Source organism: Giraffa tippelskirchi, chromosome 1, assembly GCF_054371585.1.
Source record: "Giraffa tippelskirchi isolate mGirTip1 chromosome 1, T2T-mGirTip1v1.2.pri, whole genome shotgun sequence".
NCBI lineage: Eukaryota > Metazoa > Chordata > Mammalia > Artiodactyla > Giraffidae > Giraffa > Giraffa tippelskirchi.
In genome coordinates this window covers 188,962,808-188,986,630 of record NC_137275.1, presented here as the reverse complement: position 1 = coordinate 188,986,630, position 23,823 = coordinate 188,962,808, and the positions used below count along the sequence as shown (strand labels likewise).

Below are 23,823 nucleotides of genomic sequence, written 5' to 3'. Positions count from 1 at the left end.
TAAATGATACAATAGACAAATTAGATTTAATTGATATTTACAGGAGTTTCCACCCCAAAACAATCAATTTTACCTTTTTCTCAAGTGCACATGGAACTTTCTCCAGGATAGATCACATCCTGGGCCATAAATCTAGCCTTGGTAAATTCAAAAAAATTGAAATCATCCCAGCCATCTTCTCTGACCACAATGCAGTAAGATTAGACCTCAATTACAGGAAAAAAACTATTAAAAGTTCCAACTTATGGAGGCTAAACAACACGCTTCTGAATAACCAACAAATCACAGAAGAAATCAAAAAAGAAATCAAATTATGCATAGAAACGAATGAAAATGAAAACACAACAACCCAAAACCTATGGGACACTGTAAAAGCAATACTAAGGGGAAGGTTCATAGCAATACAGGCGTACCTCAAGAAACAAGAAAAAAATCAAATAAATCAACTAACTCTACACCTAAAGCAACTAGAGAAGGAAGAAATGAAAAACCCCAGGGTCAGTAGAAGGAAAGAAATCTTAAAAATTAGGGCAGAAATAAATGCAAAAGAAACAAAAGAGACCATAGCAAAAATCAACAAAACTAAAAGCTGGTTTTTCGAGAAGATAAACAAAATTGATAAGCCATTAGCCAGACTCATCAAGAAACAAAGGGAGAAGAATCAGATCAACAAAATTAGAAATGAAAATGGAGAGATCACAACAGACTCCACAGAAATACAAAGGATCATAAGAGACTACTACCAACAGCTATATGCCAATAAAATGGACAACTTGGAAGAAATGGACAAATTCTTAGAAAAGTATAACTTTCCAAAACTGAACCATGAAGAAATAGAAGATCTTAACAGACCCATCACAAGCACGGAAATTGAAACTGTAATCAGAAATCTTCCAGCAAACAAAAGCCCAGGACCAGACGGCTTCACAGCGGAATTCTACCAAAAATTTAGAGAAGAGCTAACACCTATCTTACTCAAACTCTTCCAGAAAATTGCAGAAGATGGTAAACTTCCAAACTCATTCTATGAGGCCACCATCACCCTAATTCCAAAACCAGACAAAGATGTCACAAAAAAGGAAAACTACAGGCCAATATCACTGATGAACATAGATGCAAAAATCCTTAATAAAATTCTAGCAAACAGAATCCAACATCATATTAAAAAGATCATACATCATGACCAAGTGGGCTTTATCCCAGGAATGCAAGGTTTTTTTAACATCCGCAAATCAATCAATGTAATACACCACATTAACAAATTGAAAGAAAAAAACCATATGGTTATCTCAATAGATGCAGAAAAAGCCTTTGACAAAATTCAGCATCCATTTATGATTAAAACCCTCCAGAAAGCAGGAATAGAAGGAACATATCTCAACATAATAAAAGCTATATATGACAAACCCACAGCAAACATTATCCTCAATGGTGAAAAATTGAAAGCATTTCCCCTAAAGTCAGGAACAAGGCAAGGATGCCCACTTTCACCACTACTATTCAACATAGTTTTGGAAGTTTTGGCCACAGCAATCAGAGCTGAAAAAGAAATAAAAGGAATACAGATAGGAAAAGAAGAAGTAAAACTCTCACTGTTTGCAGATGACATGATCCTCTACATAGAAAACCCTAAAGACTCTACTAGAAAAATACTAGAGTTGATCAATGAATATAGTAAAGTTGCAGGATATAAAATTAACACACAGAAATCCCTTGCATTCCTATACTCCAATAATGAGAAAACAGAAAGAGAAATTAAGGAAACAATACCATTCACCATTGCATCAAAAAGAATAAAATACTTAGGAATATATCTACCTAAAGAAACAAAAGACTTATATATAGAAAACTATAAAACACTGATGAAAGAAATCAAAGAGGACACAAACAGATGGAGAAATATACCGTGTTCATGGATTGGAAGAATTAATATAGTGAAAATGAGTATTCTACCCAAAGCAATCTACAGATTCAATGCAATCCCTATCAAGCTACCAATGGTATTTTTCACAGAACTAGAGCAAATCATCTCACAATTTGTATGGAAATATAAGAAACCTCGAATAGCCAAAGCAATCTTGAGGAAGAAGAATGGAACTGGAGGAATCAACCTGCCTGACTTCAGGCTCTACTACAAAGCCACAGTCATCAAGACAGTATGGTACTGGCACAAAGATAGAAATATAGATCAATGGAACAAAATAGAAAGCCCAGAGATAAACCCACGCACATATGGACACCTTATCTTCGACAAAGGAGGCAAGAATATACAATGGAGAAAAGACAATCTCTTTAACAAGTGGTGCTGGGAAAACTGGTCAACCACTTGTAAAAGAATGAAACTAGAACACTTCCTAACACCGTACACAAAAATAAACTCAAAATGGATTAAAGATCTAAACGTAAGACCAGAAACTATAAAACTCCTAGAGGAAAACATAGGCAAAACACTCTCCGACATAAATCACAGCAGGATCCTCCATGACCCACCTCCCAGATTATTGGAAATAAAAGCAAAAATAAACAAATGGGACCTAATTAAACTTAAAAGCTTTTGCACAACAAAGGAAACTATAAACAAGGTGAAAAGACAGCCTTCAGAATGGGAGAAAATAATAGCAAATGAAGCAACAGACAAACAATTAATCTCAAAAATATACAAGCAACTTCTGCAGCTGAATTCCCGAAAAATAAACGACCCAATCAAAAAATGGGCCAAAGAACTAAACAGACATTTCTCCAAAGAAGACATACAGATGGCTAACAAACACATGAAAAGATGCTCAACATCACTCATTATTAGAGAAATGCAAATCAAAACCACAATGAGGTATCATTTCACACCAGCCAGAATGGCTGCTATCCAAAAGTCTACAAGCAATAAATGCTGGAGAGGGTGTGGAGAAAAGGGAACCCTCTTACACTGTTGGTGGGAATGCAAACTAGTACAGCCACTATGGAGAACAGTGTGGAGATTCCTTAAAAAACTGGGAATAGAACTGCCATATGACCCAGCAATCCCACTGCTGGGCATATACACCGAGGAAACCAGAATTGAAAGAGACGCGTGTACCCCAATGTTCATCGCAGCACTGTTTACAATAGCCAGGACATGGAAGCAACCTAGATGTCCATCAGCAGATGAATGGATAAGGAAGCTGTGGTACATATACACAATGGAATATTACTCAGCCATTAAAAAAAATACATTTGAATCGGTTCTACTGAGATGGATGAAACTGGAGCCCATTATACAGAGTGAAGTAAGCCAGAAAGAAAAACAACAATACAGTATACTACTGCATATATACGGAATTTGAAAGATGGTAACGATAACCCTATATGTGAGACAGAATAAGAGACACAGATGCATGGAACAATTTTATGGACTCTGAGGGAGAAGGTGAGGGTGGGACGTTCTGGGAGAATGGCATTGAGACATGTGTATTGTCATATGTGAAACAGAGCACCATTCCATGTTCGATGCATGTGACAAGGGCTCAGGGCCGGGGCAATGGGATGATCCAGAAGGATGGGATGGGGAGGGAGGTGGGTGGGGGGTCCGGGAAGGGGAACACATGTAAACCCATGGCTGATTCATGTCAATGTATGGCAAAAACTATTACAATATTGTAAAGTAATTAGCCCCCAACTAAAATAAATAAATTTAAAAAATAAAAAATAAAAAAAAAAATAAATCTTATCGTAGTTTCCCTGTGTTCTTTCCTTGCAATGGCTTCTCAATTTTAATTGTTATCATCTTTCACCTTTTGCTTTATGTTTGGTTATTCTTCACTTTCATTGGGATTATAAAACCAATGTTTAGTAGAATAAATAATTTTTAAAAATATGTCCTTTCTCTGCCTTGTGTGCTGTATTTTTCTCTTCTATGCTGCACCATTTATTTTTCAGATTTCATTGTTATTTTCTATTTATTTATCTTTCAGTAAGGAAAGGTCTATTATTTTGTGATATTTGTGTTAGTAGAGTGATTTCTCTTTGGGTTTCAGAAATAATAGAAATTGTTACTATTTTCTTGAGGTATCTTATGCCAAAAAGTTGTGACTCATCTTCTGTAGAGTGTGGGTTTTGTGGAATAACCTGGTCTGTTGGCAGTTCTAACAGGGATCTCCATCATTGCAAGTATTGTTCTCCTCTAGGGTTCTGAAACTGCTATACCAGTGGCTCTGTTAATACTGGAGGCAGTTGATTCTGCAAGTTTATGGGACAGATTAGGAAGCCTCATCCCTATCTTCTTCAATGCAGAAGGTGTAGAAGCAGGTCTTTATCCTCCCCAGCCTTCTGACTGCTCTCTGGACACAGCAACTTTCTCAGGAAGAGAAATTGGGAACTACCTTTGGGAATGTCTGTAAGGATCATTGCAAGTAGACCAAAGTTCCCCACTATCCTTTCCATCTCTTGTTTCTCAGACTGATACCTGTTTTCTTTATTGCCATGTTTGTTGCATGTTTAGAGAAGTTTCCAAACCTCCTATGAAACTTCTCCATAGTCAAACTCAGTGTCAGTCAGTCAATAAAATGTCACCTTCATAAAAGTGACTAGTTTCAGGAATAAGCTATAACCCAGGAGAAATGTATAATTTATAAATTGGGGTAAATAATAGTCCATTCCTCAAAGTTTTGTTGCAAGAAGCAAATGAGATTCACCAGGGCTGCACATAGTAAACTCTCAGGAAAATCTAGCTGTATTATCTATATTGGGTATTTTTTTGAAAAGATTTCTTGGATGTGACCATTTTTAAAGTCTTTATTGAATTTGTTACAATATTGCTTCTTGTTTATGCTTTGGGTTTTTGGCCATGAAGCATGTGGGATCTTAGCTCCTTGACCAGGGATTGAACCTACATCTACTGCATTGGAAGACCAAGTCTTGACCACTGAGCCTCTATCAGTTTTTAAGCTAAGTAGTTGGTTCCCTGTTTTCCTCCAACATGACTAATTGATTATTTTTTCAATTGATTTTTTATATGATTTTAAACACCTAGTTTTAAATATAATTTGATGGACTTCAATCTCTTGTATTTCTTATTATTATTGACGCTCAATGGAAAGAACATACCATGTACCTGAAAATATAAATCTAGAATAACCAATGTCAAGACTTATTCTAATAAAACTACTGGACTGTAAAGAGAAACAAAAAAATCCTTTGGCTGTCTAAATAGAAGAGATGTTTAAGGAGAAAAGTTAGATTATCATCAGACTTTTCAATGGTGATCTTTCATACCTAAGGAAAATGGAGTAATGAAGATATTCAAGGAAAGAAAATGTTAGCTAAGGATTTTAACAGAAACTGACTTTCATTTATAAAGGACACAAACTGTAATTAACATGCATGAACTAAAGGAATATGGTTTCCATGAGCTTTTCTTGAGGAATCTACTAGAGAATATTCTAGATGAAAATGAGTAGGGAGATGTCAATGATGAGCATTAAGTTACCTGTAGAAGTAAGACTAAATGAGGATTAAAAGAGAGAATAGTATGTAACAGCTATATGCCTGATAATGTTAAAAAATTACTTTAAAAAATGGGAGCAGAATGGGGTAAACATATGCAAAAGTTTTTAATTGGTTTAAGTGATCAAAATTGCTATATTAGTATCACTTTTCAAAGATTGCTGTTTGTATAATGTGGGATAGAGCAAAAAGGAATTGTGGGTTATTCTAATTCTATCATGTTCTGTGCTTTGAGAATTATGATTCTCAGTATGGAAAAAATACAGAAGTAATATAGGACTGGGTAAAGGAAATTCCTCTAGTATTTATTTAAAAAGGAAATATGAATATGTACTCATGAGGCATCTTATCTTGAAATAATCTCCCTGCTTCTCTTTCCTCTTATCTCTATTTTAGTTCTTGTTACTGAACTCAGGTCCTGCTGTTCATGCTCAAAAACCAATGCCCAAGGAGCAGTGGTTGTAGAACAACTTTTGATTAGAATGTTGGCAATCTGGGCAGATGGTGAACTCAGTGTCCCCCCAAATTATCTCCGAAGATTCTGCTCAGCTGTGAAAATTTTTAAAGGGAAAAAGGGAAGTAGTCTCAGTTAATCATTGAGATGGGGGTCAGAGTCATCACCATCGCTCACTGGGAGCAGGCTTGTTGACTTCTTGTGATTTTTCCTCAGAGGTTATCTTTTGCATGCAGTGTGTTTGTGAGATTACTGAAGGGAAAGCTAGGAAAGAGATCTGGTCATCTGTAAAGTACTGGTTTTTCATTTTTACTTCTTTGATCTATGGAAAGAACCAATAGTTTAGGAAAGATATTGTGTAATCAGAAGATACGAAAGGTGTACTAGGGCCAGAGATGAATAGAGCATGGGAGTGTCTGGTTTAAGCTTGCTGTCAAGACAAAGGAGCCTCCTGCAGACAGCTCCAACCTGGAAAGAGGTCTTATAAATCCCCACTTGTCAGAACATCATTCCATTTCTATTAGATTATGGATGAAGGTTCGTCTTCTTCATACTGACATAGGGTGTCATATTCTTAGAGTGGAAGATTTTGACATGTGTTTGTAGTAGCTCTTTGCTGACAGTTGTACTTGCCTGTTTATGTATATGGGAAGAATAATCTTCAATTATTTTGATGCTTGAAAAGTAAGTATAGATTATAATGAACAACAGTATTAATCCCATTCGCCTTTTAAATTTATTTTTCTTACCTGTACTTAAATTAGGTCCTCTAGTGCAATATTGAATAAATAGTAGCAGATATAGCAATCAAATTTTATTCTTAGTTATGAATCCCTATAGTGTTATTATAGATTTTTTTATCTGGTGAGGCAGTTTATCTTATTTTTAGTTTGCTAATAGCTTAAAATTTTTTTAAAAATCAGTGTTGAATTTTATCAAATCCATTTTACATGAATTATGTATTCACTGCTTTCACATTTTTGAAATAGAAAACCACATCAAGTCCTATTCTCTTAAGGTCAGTTTTTGGAACTGTGCTAGTCATAGACTCAGTACTGCTCAAGATGGAGCAGTTTGTCATGGCTGAAGTCTGGTGATCAATCAGTTAGCTTTCTCCCTCTTGTGGTAGTTATAGTACCTGTAAAACTACTCAGGAATGTACATCAGACACGGGATCTTTGACTCTATTGTCCTAATCATTAGCTACTTGAGCTTGTTCTTTTGTGACTCAGGGAGGCCTGGGAGACCAGCTTTTCTATAAACAAGAGGCAGGGGACATCAAGGGGGCTTTGTACTTCATGGGGGGATGGTGTCCCACAAGGTACCACTTCTCAGTTCCACTCTGTCTTCTGAAAAGGCCCATAAAACAATGTCCAGCCCAGACTCAATGAGTATCCTTAGCTTACCTTGATTGTTGTCTTGAAACACTGTTTTCCACTGAATTGTCTGTTTCTAGGTGGAAACAGGAAATAAACAGGATGAGACTGGAACATCTTGTCATAACAAATAACAAACAAGCTCTTGAAGACACTAGATTCATATCAAAATTACCCAGGAACAAAATTGCAGAGTCTTCTGCTGACCAAATTTGGTCCAATATGTCCACAGTTTCTTCAGCATTTTATTAGGAAAGTATTCATACATACAGGAATGTATATACACCTTTCCTCCTATCCCTAGATTCTACTGTTAATCTTTTACTCTACTGGTTTTATCACACATCTGTCCAGCTACCCAGGCCCCCTTCCATTTTAATGTATCTTGTTTTAGATGCATTTTAAAGTAAATTGCAGCTATTAGTAACCTTCCTTCTAAATACTCCAGCATGAAAATATCCACTTTTAAAATGTAAATCTGGAAATCAAACACAAAGTTGACCCTGGTGACAGGCTAAGAGCACTGAGTAAAGCAAAGAAAAAGGAAATCTAACAAAGACAGAAATTAAGGGCAGCTGGAAAGAAGTTCTTAATTTTGACAGTTTTGTCTGGGGCCACTCATGGCTGGATGGAATTTTTTCCTCTTCAAATCTAAGCCATTCATTCATCTTCACACATTTTTCCCTCTGCTGTCTGTGACTTTAGTGCTTTTGGTTCCTTTGCATAATTGAGTAGGAAATTCTCCATATTGTATTTTCACCTAGGGTAAAGCAGCTGCTTTTAGGTTAGGCTTTGAGCTTATAAAAGTAGAAGGAAAAATAACTAGTAAGTTATTCATTGAGACCCATTATGTTCACTTAGAGATGTAGAAGTCACCAACTTCGTCTTCCACAGTCCAGAAACTTAGCACCACTTGGAGCCGATTGAGCTTATTGCCTTTTCAGCAAAGAAACTTGGAACATGCTGCTACCCCTGCCTGGTGTCGAGGAAAAAATTAATTAATTGATCTAAGAAAGAAATGGAAAATTTTATTCAAGCCAAATTGTGGATTAGAATCCAGGAATAGCCTCTTAGAAAGCTCTGAGAACTGTTTCCCCCTGTTTAAGGTAAAAAAGCTCAGTTGTATAAGTTTTTGAGATAGAGGGCTATACATCAAATGACTTAGATAGTTTGCACAATCAAGGTTTGTAGGTACAAAGTGGAGGTCATCATGGCTTCTTATCAGATCAGGAAGGAATGCTGTTTTTGAAGGAGCTGTCTTGTTGGTGCTAGGAGAATATTGCTATTTCTGGTTGAGCAGGTATTTCTGCCCATGGGAAGGTTTGGTTGATAAGATTTTACACAATGCCCAGTAGAGGGGAGAAAAAAAGGGAAGAGACAATTCATTATGTCTAATTTTTTTCTTGTCTTGCCATAAAATATGAATTTTATTTCACACTGGAAAGCCCCCTCTCCCACTGCAAAGTGTGTACATTTGTACAAAACTATGTATATGTCAGTTATATATATTGTGCTTTATGGTGGTTTAGTCATTAAGTTTTGTCAGATTCGTTGCAACCTCATGGACTGTCACCCACCAGGCTCCTCTGTCCATGAGATTTTCCAGGCAAGAATACCAGAGTGGGTTGCCATTTCCTTCTCAGGGGATCTTCCCCACCCAGGGATTGAACCTGGGTCTCCTGCACAGCAGGCAGATTCTTTACCAACTGAGCCACCAGGGAAGCCACAAGGAGAATTATAAGCAACTTCAAATTAAGGTTTATTTGCAATGGTTTACAAGTGATTTAAATGTGCATTATATATATACATATTTATACATATAATATTCTCTATATATGTTCTCATGTTTAAATATAATACACGTATGTATATTTATTTACATACGTGCACACACTCACCACATGAACCAACTGTCTGTGTATTTAAGCCATTTTTCGTAACAGCAATAGCTCAGGAGAGACAGCAGTCAATTCATTTCTATATATCTCCTTATAGATGTAGGTTCTTCCATTTTCATTGTTGTTTTGATCAAGGATTTGGGAAAATGCTTTCTTAAGAACTCAGTGAAAAGTCAGACAGAATGCTGAGACACTGGTATTAACCACAGTATAGAGGAAGTTTCAATTTATAAGGGACATCTAAAATTTGTAAGGCTAATTATGTACTATAATCTATGGACCTGCCTGTGTACATCAGTCATGACTGAAATCTTTCATTCAGAGCTAGGCACCAGCTTCTGGAGAACAGTAGGCTTCTGGCACTTTAAAAAGCTTGAATATACTTATTATTGAAGATAAAGATATTATCTATCATGATAGAAGCTGTGGAGTTACTCTTAGACCAGTCTTAAACTTTTTATCATTATTGGCATTTGCTCATGGGGTACAGAATATTTTGACTTCATTATTTTAATGCAAACATTTTAGTTGCCATTATGACACAGATAAAATTTTAAGACAGTAGTAAATGATATTAAATCAATTTAATTTTGTGGTGCTTTTTTAAAAGAGCAGTTAAACCATTTCCAATTTTCCCATTTTCATTTTTATTTTAGAAAGTTAATTTTATCAGAATCAATTCTTTTCAATTTAAATTTTAAGATGACTATTTGGTTCATCAATCACATATTAGCTATCCAGGCTTTTTGCCACTGGGGGATTTCTTTGGTGAGAATAATTCCCTCTAAGTCCAATACTCTTTCATCAATTTTTATGGCTTTAAATGCATCAAAAATATACCATTATTTGATCAATTTTACTCAGTTTTCTTAATCCAACTTTAATTCATTTATTTTGTGTTTGTGTCTCTTGTAATCCTCACCATGAATTAGATATGAGATTGACTTATAGCTAGGTGTATATTAGTCTAAGACAAAACTGGGAGAGATTCTGTGATGGAAAGGGAGAGAAACACACACAAAGAGATATGAGGGAGAGGTGTGGGAAGAAAAAAGAGAGGGTACCAGTAGGAGCAGAGGAGGAGAAAAAGGGAGGTATGAAAGAAATTATTTTGGTGTATTGAGTGCTAAGCCACAGATATGAATGTGATACATATGGAGAGTAAGCTATTCAAAATATCCTTGGGGTGTTCTACATGCTTTACCTGTCAATGCAAATCATTTTTGTAAAGTCATTTTTGGACAAAGCTTCTTCATTCACAGAAGCTTGGAATCAAGGTTTGCCCTTCTTGGTTTAAGAGCAAATTTATTTCCCTAGTGTGGAATCCTTTTCTGTTCCCGAGACAGGAGAAAAAACAACATTCCACAATTCATTATAAGTAACTCAGGAAAAAAGTAAACATTTTAATCACTTAAAAACCATTGCAAATAAGTCTTAATTTTAAGTTGCTTTTAATTCTCCTTGGGGCTTGCCAGGTGGCTCAATGATAAAGAATCTGCCTGCAATGCAGGAGATGTGGGTTTGATACCTGTGTCAGGAAGATACCCTGGAGAAGGGCATGGCAACCCATTCCAGTATTCTTGCCTGGAAAATCCCCTGGACAGAGGAGTCTGGTGGGCTATAGTCCATGGGGTCACAAAGAGTCTGACATGACCTAGCAATTAAACAGCAACATAATTCTCCTTACTTTTTTTGATGGGGGGGAGAGAGGATAGAAGAAATATCTTTAAGCTCTGTAGCATATTTCATGGGTGCGGCACGTTCAAATGCCGCTCCCCGCTCCCCCGCCCTTTACTGGGCTCACCTGCATTTTTGCTAGAAAATCATCTGAAATCTTATGGTGTGTTGAAAATATCATGCCACCATCTGGACCTAAGGTAAGTGGTTTCTCCCTTCCAGATTCTAACTTCCTCATGTGTGCAAAAGGGAGTTAAACTGTGAGGTTTTCTAGGTCTGGTATTACAAGTTTGCTGTGTTTGAGATGCTTATATACATCCCTTTGGACATTTCGTAAATGACGAGAGAGCAGTACCAACACAGCTTTGCTCTTCTGCATACAATTTGGTGACTGGGATGCTTTCCCTGTTGAGCAGCTGCCAGACTTTTCTTCCATTATTGACCCCAGCTTGTGTTAGGTCAGGGGCAGGGACTTGGCTCAGGCTGACTCTGGTTAATGGGAACCCGGTGTAATTACATTAGCTCAGTAGGGAGTTTTGAAAATCACATTAGCTCATCCAACAAAAGTGAATCTGCCAATAATTTATATGATGGATTTGCAATTAGAATATAGAGGTCTTTCTTCTTTTTCTTCGTGTCTTTTAAATAAAGAAACAAAAAGAAAAACCATCTCAAAGAAATGAAGGTTTCAAAGCATCTTACAGGTTATGTTTTAATAAAATTTCATTCTTTAGCTATTAGTTTGTGTCCCTAAGTGAAGGATACTTTACAGAATGATTTTTAGTTGGTTGTTTTGTATAATCTTCTATGAGTTTTTGGTAAAGATCACAAATAAATAAGTTTGAATAGTTATTAAAAATTTGTCAGAGCTAAAGACTTCAGGAATACTGCTTTGATAAAAAGTTCAGAGGAATATTTCATTGCTAGGTCTTTATAATCCAATTGTTTGAAAAGTACAATAACTGAGATTGTGTGAAGTGCTTAGCACCTAGATTTGGGAGCCTTTAACTCTGTCTTTGAATAGGGAGGTGGTAAGTGAAAGTGAAAGTCGCTCAGTCATGTCTGACTCTTTGTGACCCCGTGGACTATACGGTACATGGAATTCTCCAGGCCAGAATACTGAAGTGGGTAGCCTTTCCCTTCTCCAGGGGATCTTCACAAGCCAGGGATCAAACCCAGGTGTCCTACATTGCAGGTGGATTCTTTACCATCTGAGCCACAAGGGAAGTCCAGGGAAGCGGTAAAGATAAAATTAAGTAGGCATTTATTTGCATAGTAAGATTTGCCTAGGTAGCAACCATGAATAAAGTATAAATTTTACATCAAATATGTTGTTAAATGTTTTACATGCATTATATTAAGAACCTATGGAATATGCATTATTTATATTTCATTTCGTAGGTGAATAACTGAAGTTCACATTCTTTAAGCAGCTCGCCCATATCTCATAACTTATAGATTGAGCAAAACTTAAGAGCCTCAAGCATCGTTCTCAACTCAAGACTTAGATAGAAAAATCATCTATGAGCTCAAAAATAACCTCCACATCAACAACAGCAGTAACAATTAAGACATTGAATCAGAATCCTTGGGAGAGGGGCCATTTTAAAAAAGACATCTAAGAAATTGCACAGGTAATTCTGATGCAGCCAGTACTGAGAGGTGTGGTTGAGGGTCAGTATGGGCATTGTGGGCAGGTCCTAGATTTGAAAAAATCCTAGCGTGTTGCTAGCAATGGTAAAACAATGGAGCTTTCAGTGGCCTTCAGGAGATATGGCACACTTGTCTTCTTGTGGTAAACAATTATCAGCTATGTATATGTAAACTAAAAGTTAGTCACTGCACTCAGAAGACTTAGCAAACACCTTTCACTCTAGGTTTACTGGAAGAATTGGAGTTACCTTCTTTTTCCACCAAGAAGAAAGCTAAGGTACTGAAACTAGAACACTGAAATTCCATGAAAGGAGAGAGAGGCTGTTTCCAAGTAGGGTGAGTTGGAATCACCTAAAGAAGAGAAAATAACATCGGCTCTGAGAAAGGATGCAGTTGTAAATGGAGCAAGATGCTGGAGGCAGCGTGATGTAGCTGGAGAATGGAGAAATGGGATTGAGATGCTGTATCCAAAACACAGACAGTCTTGCTCTTGTTGCTCTCAGGGGACACAGACATAGATACCTGAGGATGAAGGTTGTATCTAATTCTGTGCATACGCTTGAAGAGGAGCATGGAAGAACTGGATGATGTTTTGAAAGAGTTAAAGGAACTTTAAGAAATTAAAAAAACTCATTTTATAAATTTTCTGAAGGAATTTGGATTCCCCCTTATCTCAGAATGGAGAACAGCAGATTTAGATGGATGACTTCTAAAATCTTTAAAAATATTCGAAGACACCGTGTGGAGGATGGAGCTGGTAAATTCTGTTTTACTCCAAGGAGTACAGCTGAAACCAATGAAGTAGAAGTCAGAAGGAGACACAGTTTATTTGAACATAAGAAAATATTCTCTAACAGCCAGAAATAGCCAGCTTAGTTATGAGATACAAGTGGGCAGGCAGGGATGAACAATTGTATTATTATTGAAGCTACTGAGTACATTTGTACATTGGTTGTATTGGTAAATCAGATAGCATTTACGTCTCCTTTAACATGTTCTGTAACCTCTGACAAGCCCTGAAAGAGGGATGCTCAGTCCCAGGTAGTCCAAGCATGTGTTCTTCTTGTCTTCTGTTGTTCCTCATGGCTCATACATATATAGACCAAATAACAAAATTATTGTGTTGGCCAAAACATTCATTTGGGTTTTTCCATAACATCTTCCCGAAAAACCCTAATGAGCTTCTTTTGCCAAACCCGGTATTATGGGGTACATGGGAGGGTAGGGAATACTATGTTGCAGTAGAAGCTAATATTTGGTTCCTAATCACATGGATCACATCCTTTTTTAACTCAATGAAACTATGAGCCATGCCATGTAAGGCTACCCAAGACAGATGGGTCATGGTAGAGAGTTCTGACAAAATGCAGTCCACTGGAGAAGGGAATGGCAAACCACTTCAGTATTCTTGCCTTGAGAACCCCATGAACAGTATGAAAAGGCAAAAAGATAGGACACTGAAAGATGAACTCCTCAGGTCGGTTCAGTTCAGTTCAGTTCAGTTGCTCAGTTGTGTCCGACTCTTTGCGACCCCATGAACTGCAGCACGGGAGAAGGCAATGGCAACCCACTCCAGTACTCTTGCCTGGAGAATCCCAGGGATGGGGGAGCCTGGTGGGCTGCTGTCTATGAAGTTGCCCAGAGTCAGACATGACTGAAGCGACTTAGCAGCAGCAGCAGAACTGCAGCATGCCAGGCCTCCCTGTCCATCACCAACTCCTGGAGTTTACCCCAACTCATGTCCATTGAGTCGGTGATGCCATCCAACCATCTCATCCTCTGTTGTCCACTGATGAGATGGTTGGATGGCATCACCGGCTTGATGGACATGAGTGTGAGCAAGCTCTGGCAATTGGTGATGGACAGGGAGGCCTGGCATGTTGCAGTCCATGGGGTCGCAAAGAATCAGACATGACTGAGCAACTGAACTGAACTGATCCAGAATAAAGAACTAAAACTCAACAAAACAACAACAACCAAAAAATAAAAATAAAAAAAACAAACACAAACTTCAAAACTGGATTAAAAAAGGTATTTCTTCAAGGAAGATACACAAATGACCAATAAGCACAAGAAAATATGCTCCTATGCTCCACATTGGTAGTCATTAGGAAAATGAAAGTCGAAACTGCAATTAGATGCCACTTCACAGTCATTAGGATGTCTGTAATCAAAAATAATATATTATAAGTTAATAACAAGTATAGGTATGGATAGTGTTGACAGTTACACAACACTGTGAATGTATTGAATTATACATCTATGAATGGTTAAAATGATATAGGCTAGATATATTTTACCACAATAATAAGATTCTTTAGAAAGAAAGACACATAGCAGAGTGATGGTAATAGATGCAACTTATTGAAGAGGATGATAAATTCTGCCAGACACCATGCTCTTAAAAAAGAATAAGGGGAATTCCTGGTGGTCCAGTGATTAGGACTCCATGTGCTCATTGCCAAAGCCCGTCCCCCCACCCCAGTTCAATTCCTGGTTGGGGAACTAAGATCCCACAAAACATGTGGCAGAAAAAAAAAAGAAAGAAAGAAAAGAAGAAGAAAGAAAAAAGAGCAAAATATCTTAAGGCGGGACTTCAAAGACATTCCGGGGTCATTTGGATTATAGAGCTCTATTTTTCAGACTGTTGCTAATATGATTGGTTCAGACAATTTGTCTCTATACAATATTTACAATCCTGGTTCAAAGCACTTTTGGGCTGTTTGAGAGAGAATACCAAGAATAATAAGAGTAGTGACTACAGTAATAAAATTTTAAGGATATAAATATATAATGTAATTATGTAATTTTAAACTTGAAGAACTGGCTGTGGCAGTCATATTTAGCCTGGACAATTTGTCAGTGATAAAATTGAGGCACAAACAAATGTTTATTATTTGTTTAAGGTCAAAGAGCTATTTCTACCAGAGTCATGTTTCCTGACTTCTAATTCAGAAGCTCCTCTCTACTTTGTCACACTAATGTAATCTTTATTTATTCAGACACGATAAATACAACGATTTTGAGAGTTTAAGAGCCATATGGTTATTTGGCAACGTAAAACCCATAACTTGAAAATTCTGAATGACACTGAAAAATGAACTAGTACAAATTTCAAAGAGCCCAGCTCATCCATAAAAGTATATTGGGCCAGAAGAAAGGCTGTCATAGTTATAAGTACTCTATTTCAGGAAGTCATCTGATCACTTTCCAGTTATCTCTGACTCCTGTTGCTCCTTGATCCTAGCTTTCCTAATTAATCAGTCCTGTCCTCATTTTGGTTCTAGGCACTGTTTATCTAAACTCTGTGATTCAGTTCAGTTCAGTAGCTCGGTCATGTCCGACTCTTTGTGACCCCATGGACAGCAGTATGCCAGGCCTCCCTGTCCATCACCATCTCCCAGAGTCTACTCAAACTCATGTCCCTTGAGTCGGTGATGCCATCCAACCATCTCATCCTCTGTCTTCCCCTTCTCCTTCCTCCTTCAATCTTTCCCAGCATCAGGATCTTTTCAAATGAGTCAGCTCTTCGTATCAGGTGGCCAAAGTATTAGAGTTTCAGCTTCAACATCAGTTCTTCCAAAGAACATTCAGGATTGATCTCCTTTAGGATGGACTGGTTGGATCTCCTTGCAGTTCAAGGGACTCTCAAGAGTCTTCTCTAACACTGCAGTTCAAAAGCATCAATTCTTTGGCACTCAGCTTTCTTTATAGTCCAACTCTCACATCCATACATGACTACTGGAAAAACCATAGCCTTGGCTAGATGGACCTTTACTGGCAAGGTAATGTCTCTGCTTTTTAATACACTATGTAGGTTGGTCATAACTTTCCTTCCAAGGAGTAAGCGTCTTTTAATTTCATGGCTGCAGTCACCATCTGCAGTGATTTTGGAACCCCCCAAAATTAAATTTCTCACTGTTTCCATTGTTTCCCCATCTATTTGCCGTTTATTTGCTACTTATTCTGGATACTAGTCCCTTATTAGATATATGACGTGCAATTATTTTCACTTTCAGTACTTTGTCTTTTCATTCTTAATAGTGTCTGTTGATGAACAAAAGTTCTCAGTTTTGATGAAGTGGATTTATTTTTTCTTTTGTTGCCTATGCTTTGCCAAATCCAATGTCATGAAGATTTTCCCCAGTGTTTTCTTTTAAGAATTTTGTAGATTCAGCTCTTACATTTAGATTTTTGGTATCCATTTTGAGTAAATTTTTCTGTATGGTATCAGGTAAGAGTCCAACTTCATTGTTTTTTTTTTTTTTTAGGCATGTGAATATCGAGTTTTCCTAGAACCATTTGTTGTTCTAGGACCATTTATTTCTCCACTGAATGGCCTTGGCATACTTGTTGAAAATCAATTGATCGTATATGTGTGAGTTTACTTCTGGATTTTCTATTCAATTCCATTGATTCATATGTCTCACTTATGCCTGTACCATACTGCTTTAGTCACTGTATCTTTGTAGACAGTTTTAAACTCAGGCAGTGTGAGTCCAACTTTATTCTTCTTTTTCAAGTTTGTTTTGGTGATTCACGGTCCCTTGCAATTCCATATGATTTTGAGGATTGACTATAAGGACTCTTAAAATTTTCATGAGAACTGCATTGAATCTGTAGATCACTTTGGTTAACACTGATATCTTAATAATATCAACTCTTCTTATCCATGAGTGCAGAATGTCTTTCCATTTGTTTAGATATTTAAGTTCTTTCAGCAATGCTTTCTAGTTTTCAGTGTACAAGTCTTTTAACTCCTTTGTTAGATTCATTCCTAAGTATTTCTTTTTGATGTTGTTTTTAATGGAGCTGTTTTCTTAATTTCCTTTTCAGATTGTTCATTACTGTAAACAGAAACAAAACTGACTTTTCTTAGTGAAATATTATGAGATGTTATGCCTTATTTACTATATATTTCCTCTATTTGATGTGTTTTCTTACCTTTTTTTTGACGTTTCTTTCTGAATGTTTGAAGCCTTTGTTTTTATTCTAGTCATTATTTTTCCTATGCTGACATCAATCCTCCTTTCCTTATTTAAGCTTCTTCTATATGGCTTTCAGTTTTAAGACCAGAATACTGGAGTGGGTAGCCATTCCCTTCTCTAGGAGATCTTCCCAACCCAGGGATCAAACCCAGATCTCCCACATTGCTGTCAGATTCTTTACCATCTAAGCCATCAGGGAAGCCTCTTTAAATAATATAAGCTAATTCTCACTGATAATCTAGGGATAATAAATGAAGTGATTGTACTCTTTTTTATTCTCCCATTATTTTAGTGCATTACTTTTATTGTTTTTTTCTTTACATTATACAAGAGTTAAATGTTATTCTTTCACTTGTCCTTTACGTTTGTTTTTATCTTAGATGTCCAGGTAAATATATTAAAATTTTGTTACTATTGTTTTTGCTACAATATCCTCAAATTCTTGGTTTAATAAAACTTGTCATCTAGAATATTCCCCAAGAAATGTTTTTTTTTTCTTTAAATCTTTTCTGAGTTTTTAAACCTGTCAACTGTGGGGTTTTTTTTTCTTTTAACTTTGATATTTAAAGAAATATTTAACTATGTCTAAAATTATCTCACACTTTTCTCCCTGACATTTAAAAATACTTTTTCAAGTTGTGTGACAACAAGATAATTTTATTTCTTTTGTGAGTAACTTGGTCTTTTACCTGAAGGCTCAGACTATATTTTTATTTATCTTCAAAGTCTAATAATTTCTAGTACATACATGGCTGTCAACCATATCAGACCTATTTTTCCAATTCCATCCTTAAGTATTTTGTACTTTCATTTTATTTTCCATGACTGTTTTCTTCATTTCATCATTTGGATGGTCATTTCTGTTAATCATTTAAATTCTTATAGTTTGAATATTTGAGTCAGGAATTTTTAAAATCTGCAAATGCTTTCTAAAAGGTGTTTAGTTTATGTTGGAGTGTTTTTTTTTTACATAGTTTTCCTCACTGTACTGTTGAATGGTTGATTTTTAAGGGGAGACTTTACATTAGCTGCAATATTTTTATTCTCATTTTCTTCACAGACTGGCTTTGTAAGTATGCAGTCTGTCATCTTTCTCTTCATCTTTAAATGTTGCATTTTTCTTAATCAGCATTAATAGGTATATGTTGGCAGGAATTAGAGGTATCATTGTGTTCTTGGTTTCTTATATCAAAGTTACATTATTCTGTTAGTAAAGTGCAGTTTTGTGAATTGGTGATAATTCTTATAACTCAGTATGTTTTCTCATTTTGTGATTCTGATAAATGTCAATAATTTCATTGTCATTTTCTTCCTTTTCTTTACCTTTAAGCCTCCAAGGGATGCTTATCCTGCCCAAGCCACTATTCCCTTCCACAGAAATAATTTCTTCCCAAGCTTGCTGCTACTCCAATGCATTTCAAGTCATTTTCTTACAAAGGTAATTACAGAGACATGGTATTAAATGCAGTGTGGTGTGTAATCTTCAAACAGGTAGACGTTGTTATTTGGCAATTGGCAAAACTTGATGATGGACTGTAGACTATTGAATAGTATCATAGAGTGTATCAAAGTTAAATCTCTTGAGTTTGAAAGCTGTAATGTGTTTATGTAAGATAATTTTTTCTTAAAGGATATACACTGAAGCACCAGGTTAAGGGGCATGATGTCTCCAACTTCCTTTCAAATAATTCAGAGAAAATAATACTCAAATATAATATATTCATGTATATATTTATATATAATGATATGCACATACATACTATATTTATATATAATAATATTCATATATATTCATATGTGGGATTCCCTGATGGCTCAGGGGGTAAGGAATCTGCCTGCAATACAGGAGACACAAGAGGCACAGATTTGATCCCCGGGTCAGGGAGATTCCCCTGGAGAAGAAAATGGCAACTCACCCCAGTATTCTTGCCTGGAAAACCCCATGGACAGAGGATCCTGATAGGCTACAGTCCAAAGGGTCACAAAGACCTAAACATGACTGAGTGACTAAGCACACATACACGTATTCATATATATTAATATGAATCTACCTAAAGGCAAACAATTAATTAATTCAGAAAAGTGTCATGATTACTCCTTGTATTCTTTCTGTAATATTTCTTAAAGCTTGTATTGAAAAAAAAAGTTATAAATAAGAAGGTTCTTCCTTTCAATTTTTTAGTAAAGAGATCCATGTGGTCACAGAGCTGTTTTTATTTTAATTTTTTTACTTCTTTTCCCCATTTATTTATTGAAATATAATTGACATATAGCATTGTGTAAGTTTTAGTTGTACAATATGATGATTTGATACACATACATATTGCGGAATGATTACCACAATAAAGTTAGACAATACATTCTTCACCTCACTTGATTACTATTTCATTGTGTTGTATAGTGAGAACACTTAAGCTCTATTCTCATCACAGCTTACAATATTATAGTTACTACTGATACAGTTACTTCTACATTGCTAAAATATCTTTTTCTACTCTTTCTATGTGTGTAAATTTGGATGTCAAACCTGTGTGAAGCACAGGTTCAACATTAAGAATTGTTCAACCTTAAGAATTGTTAAGAAGTTTATTTTCCTACACAGAGTCCAGAGAAACTTCCTCAATGCTCAGGTCTTAAAGCTATTTTTAGTATTACATCACTCGTGGTGGAATTCTTCACTCAAGATTTACAATATTTGTTTTTAAAACTCGGAATCCCCTAATCTCTTTTGCTTGCAGAAGCTCCTGCAGTCATAAATGAGTGAGAAACTTAAATGGTTATTTTGATGAATTACTGGGAACTGGAGGCAACATTCTTAGAGGGTCTCACACACTTTTGTGGGCTTCACCTCCATGAACTCCACCAGGTTTTCCTCCTGCAGACCTAAGGAAAAGCTCCTCAAAACTCTGGCTAGGAGAAAGTGAAAGAAAGTGTTAGCCGCTCAGTCAAGTCCGACCCTTTGCAACCCCATGGACTGTAGCTCACCAGGCTCCTCTGTCCATGGAATTTCCCAGGCATGAATACTGGAGTTGCCATTCCCTTCTCCACAGCTCTTCCTGACCCAGGGATCGAACCTGTGTCTCCTGCACTGCAGGAGATTCTTTATCATCTGAGCCACCATTGCCTTCATAAAAAATGCCTTCTCTCCAGAGGAAGAGACTTTGCCAGTCTTAGCTGCAAAAGGACGTTCTTGCCACTCTTGAATCCTTTACCATTCCAATATCACCTAAAGGTGGTAAATATATAGCAAACAGGGATCAAGGCTTTAAAGAAAAAGACTTGAAATATTGTAGCCTGAGAAACTAATGGGGAAGAAAAAAAGCTATACCACTGGAGAGTCACTCATAAAGGCCAAAGACCAGAGACAGAGTCCTGCTAAAAGCTGAGATTTAATTATAAGATGACAGAATGCTTCTCTTCCCCCATACCTTATCATCACACTAACAGAGTTCTGATATTACAGTGAATTACCATGGAAAGAGACCCAAGGCATAGATTTTCCCCAAGGAGAAGTACTTAAGGAAGCCCAAAGTCAACAAGGGGGACGAAAACAAAGACATTAAGAAACCTGATGCCTCTGGCTATGGAAAACCTTAAATACAGCCAAGGTCCTTGCCAAGTTAATATAAATCCTCACGTCAAAGGCCTAGTTACCTCAGTTCCTATTACCTAATACATCAAGCCTGGCTTTCAACAGAAAATTACAATATATGCCCAAGGCAAGAAAAACAGTCTCAAGAGACAAAGTAATCATTGGAACCAGACAGGTCACAGAGATGTTGTAATTATCAAAAAGGACATTTAAAATAACTCTGATTAATTTGTTAAAGACTCTAAAAGTGAAAAGTAAACAAGTTATAACAACAAATGTGTAATGGAAAAGCAAATGGAAACTAAGGAAAAAGCAAAAGCAAATGTTAGATCAAAAACACTGTAATACAATTGAAAGTGTTTGATGGGCCATCAGTAGACTCAACGCAAGCGAAGAAAGAGTTAATGATCTTACAACTAGATCTATAGTTGCACTGAAATGTAATCTTAAAGATTTCTGTTTTCTTCTCTGCCTTTGGCCAAGGATAGAGAAGCACCTGGGAAGGCTGGAATAAAGTGAAGGTATTATTTAAAAAAAAAAAGAGAGAAATTTCTCTTAAGAAAAGCTCTAAGCTAGTACATCCACAAGTGTCTTAGCCTGATACCTGCTGTACAATGTCAGGGTATGTGTTCCTGAAACAAAAACTTGTGTCCATCACTCCAAGCTGAGGGGCTGTTGGCTTACCTGTTTTGAAGATAACTTGACATCCTGCCTAGGGAAACACTGACTTCCTTGTTTTTTCCTCCAGAAAAATAAGCCCTACTATTTCCTATAGTGGTATAGTGGCACTAGTGGTAGACAGCCCTCCTGCCAGTGGCAGAGACATAAAAGACATGAGTTTGATCCCTGGGTTGGGAGGATCCCTTGGAGGAGGGCATGGCAGTCCACTCCAGTATTCTTGCCTGGAGAATCCCATGGACAGAGGAGCCTGGCAGGTGACAGTCTGTGGGATCACAAAGAGTCAGACACTACTGAAGTGACTTAGCACACATATAGCACATAGAAACTTCCCAAACTAAAATTCAAAGAGAATGAAGAATGAAGAAAAAATAGAATATCTAAGAAATTTGGGGCAATTTCAAAAGGTGTAATTTTTGCTTAATTGAAATACCAGAGAGAGAACAAAGAGAAGATGAAGAAGAAATATTTGAATTAACTATGGCTGTAAGCTTTCCAAATTATAGATGACAAAGCAGAGATTTGGAAAGCTGAGAGTACACTATGCAGGATAAATACCAAAAGTTAACCTCATCTGGGCATGTCACATACAAACTGCAGGAAGGAATAACAAAAGGATACTCTGGAAAGAAACCAGGAGGGAAAATCATTTTATCTGTAGCAAGGATAAGAATCATACCAAAATTCTTTTCAGAAACTATGCAAGTTAGAAGGGAGTAGTGTGAAATATTAAGTGTTGAGAGAGGAAATTCTATATTCAACATTATCTTTCAAAGTGAAGAGGAAAAAAAGACCTTATCAGAAAAATAACAACAACAAAAACTAAGAGAATTTATCAGCAGCAGACCTCTACTGCAAGAAATGTTAAAAGTTCTTCAAGTAGAGGAAAATGATACAGGATGAAAAATTGGATGTACATAATAAAGAGCATCAGAGAAGAAATAAAGGTAAAATAATAATTTTATTTTTCATATTCTCCGCTGATCTAAAAGATAATTGTTTATTTAAATAAATGAGTAACAGTTTATTAGGAGATTTACATCATATTGATGAATGAAAACAATTTCACGAGGGACAGGAAGAAGGAATTTGGATTCCTCCCTATATGTGTACCCCATGTGAGGTCATATAATATTATGTGAAGGTGAACTTAGATTAGTTAAAAATTTTTATTAGTAACTCTGTAGCATCACTAGCAATGGCTAAAAAAGAGAGGCATAAGGGACATGCTAAGAGAAGGGGTAAAATGGAATCATAAAATGCTTAATTAAAATCAGAGAAGTCAGAAAAAGAGGTAGGAAAAAAGAAACAGAACAAATGTGATGAATGGAAAACAGTTACAAACATGGTAGATATCAATCCAACTATATCAGTAATTGCACTAAATGTGAATGTTATGACACACCATTCAAAATACAGAAAAAAATCGAATCTATATAAAAAAGAGCATCGGAGAAATAAAGATAAAATAAATACTTTCAATTTTCATATTCTCCATTGATATAAAAGTGTAGCTATAAAAGACCCATTTACATATAGTATATAAGAAATTCACTTAACTGTAAAGACACAGGTTAAAAAGTGAATGGAGTGAAGAAGATATATCACTCTAGTGAAAGCTGGAGGAGCTATGTTAGTTTCAGAGGAAGTAGATGTCAGGGCTAGGAAGATAATCAGGAAAACAAAGAAGCATTACATAGTGATAAAGGAGTCAATTTTCCAAGAAGACAAATCAATCCTAAGTGTTTATGTAACTAAAAACACAGCATTAAAATATGTGAGGCAAAAACTGAAGGAAATGAAAGGAGAAATAGACAAATCCACTATCATTAGAGAATTCAACATTCTTTGATTAGTGATTGAAGGAACAAATAGCTTGGAAATTAGTAAGGAGACAGATGACCTGAACAGCACTATCAATCAAAATTGACCTAATTGACATTTATAGATTACTTCATCAAATAATGGGAGAATAGACTTTTTTCTCAAACTCTTATGGAAGACTCACCAAGATAGACTATATTCTGGG

At 36.3% G+C, this 23,823-nt stretch overlaps 1 long non-coding RNA gene and 1 other non-coding gene across 2 annotated transcripts in view; one reads left to right on the top strand and one right to left on the bottom strand.

The window, feature by feature from the left end:
* The window catches only part of LOC145515545 (uncharacterized), a 133,431-nt gene that overhangs the window by 48,715 nt on the left and 60,893 nt on the right, over positions 1 to 23,823 (top strand). The window lies entirely within an intron of this gene.
* On the bottom strand, positions 8,958 to 9,029 carry TRNAS-GCU (transfer RNA serine (anticodon GCU)). The gene has a single exon. It is a non-coding gene; the product is annotated as a tRNA-Ser (tRNA).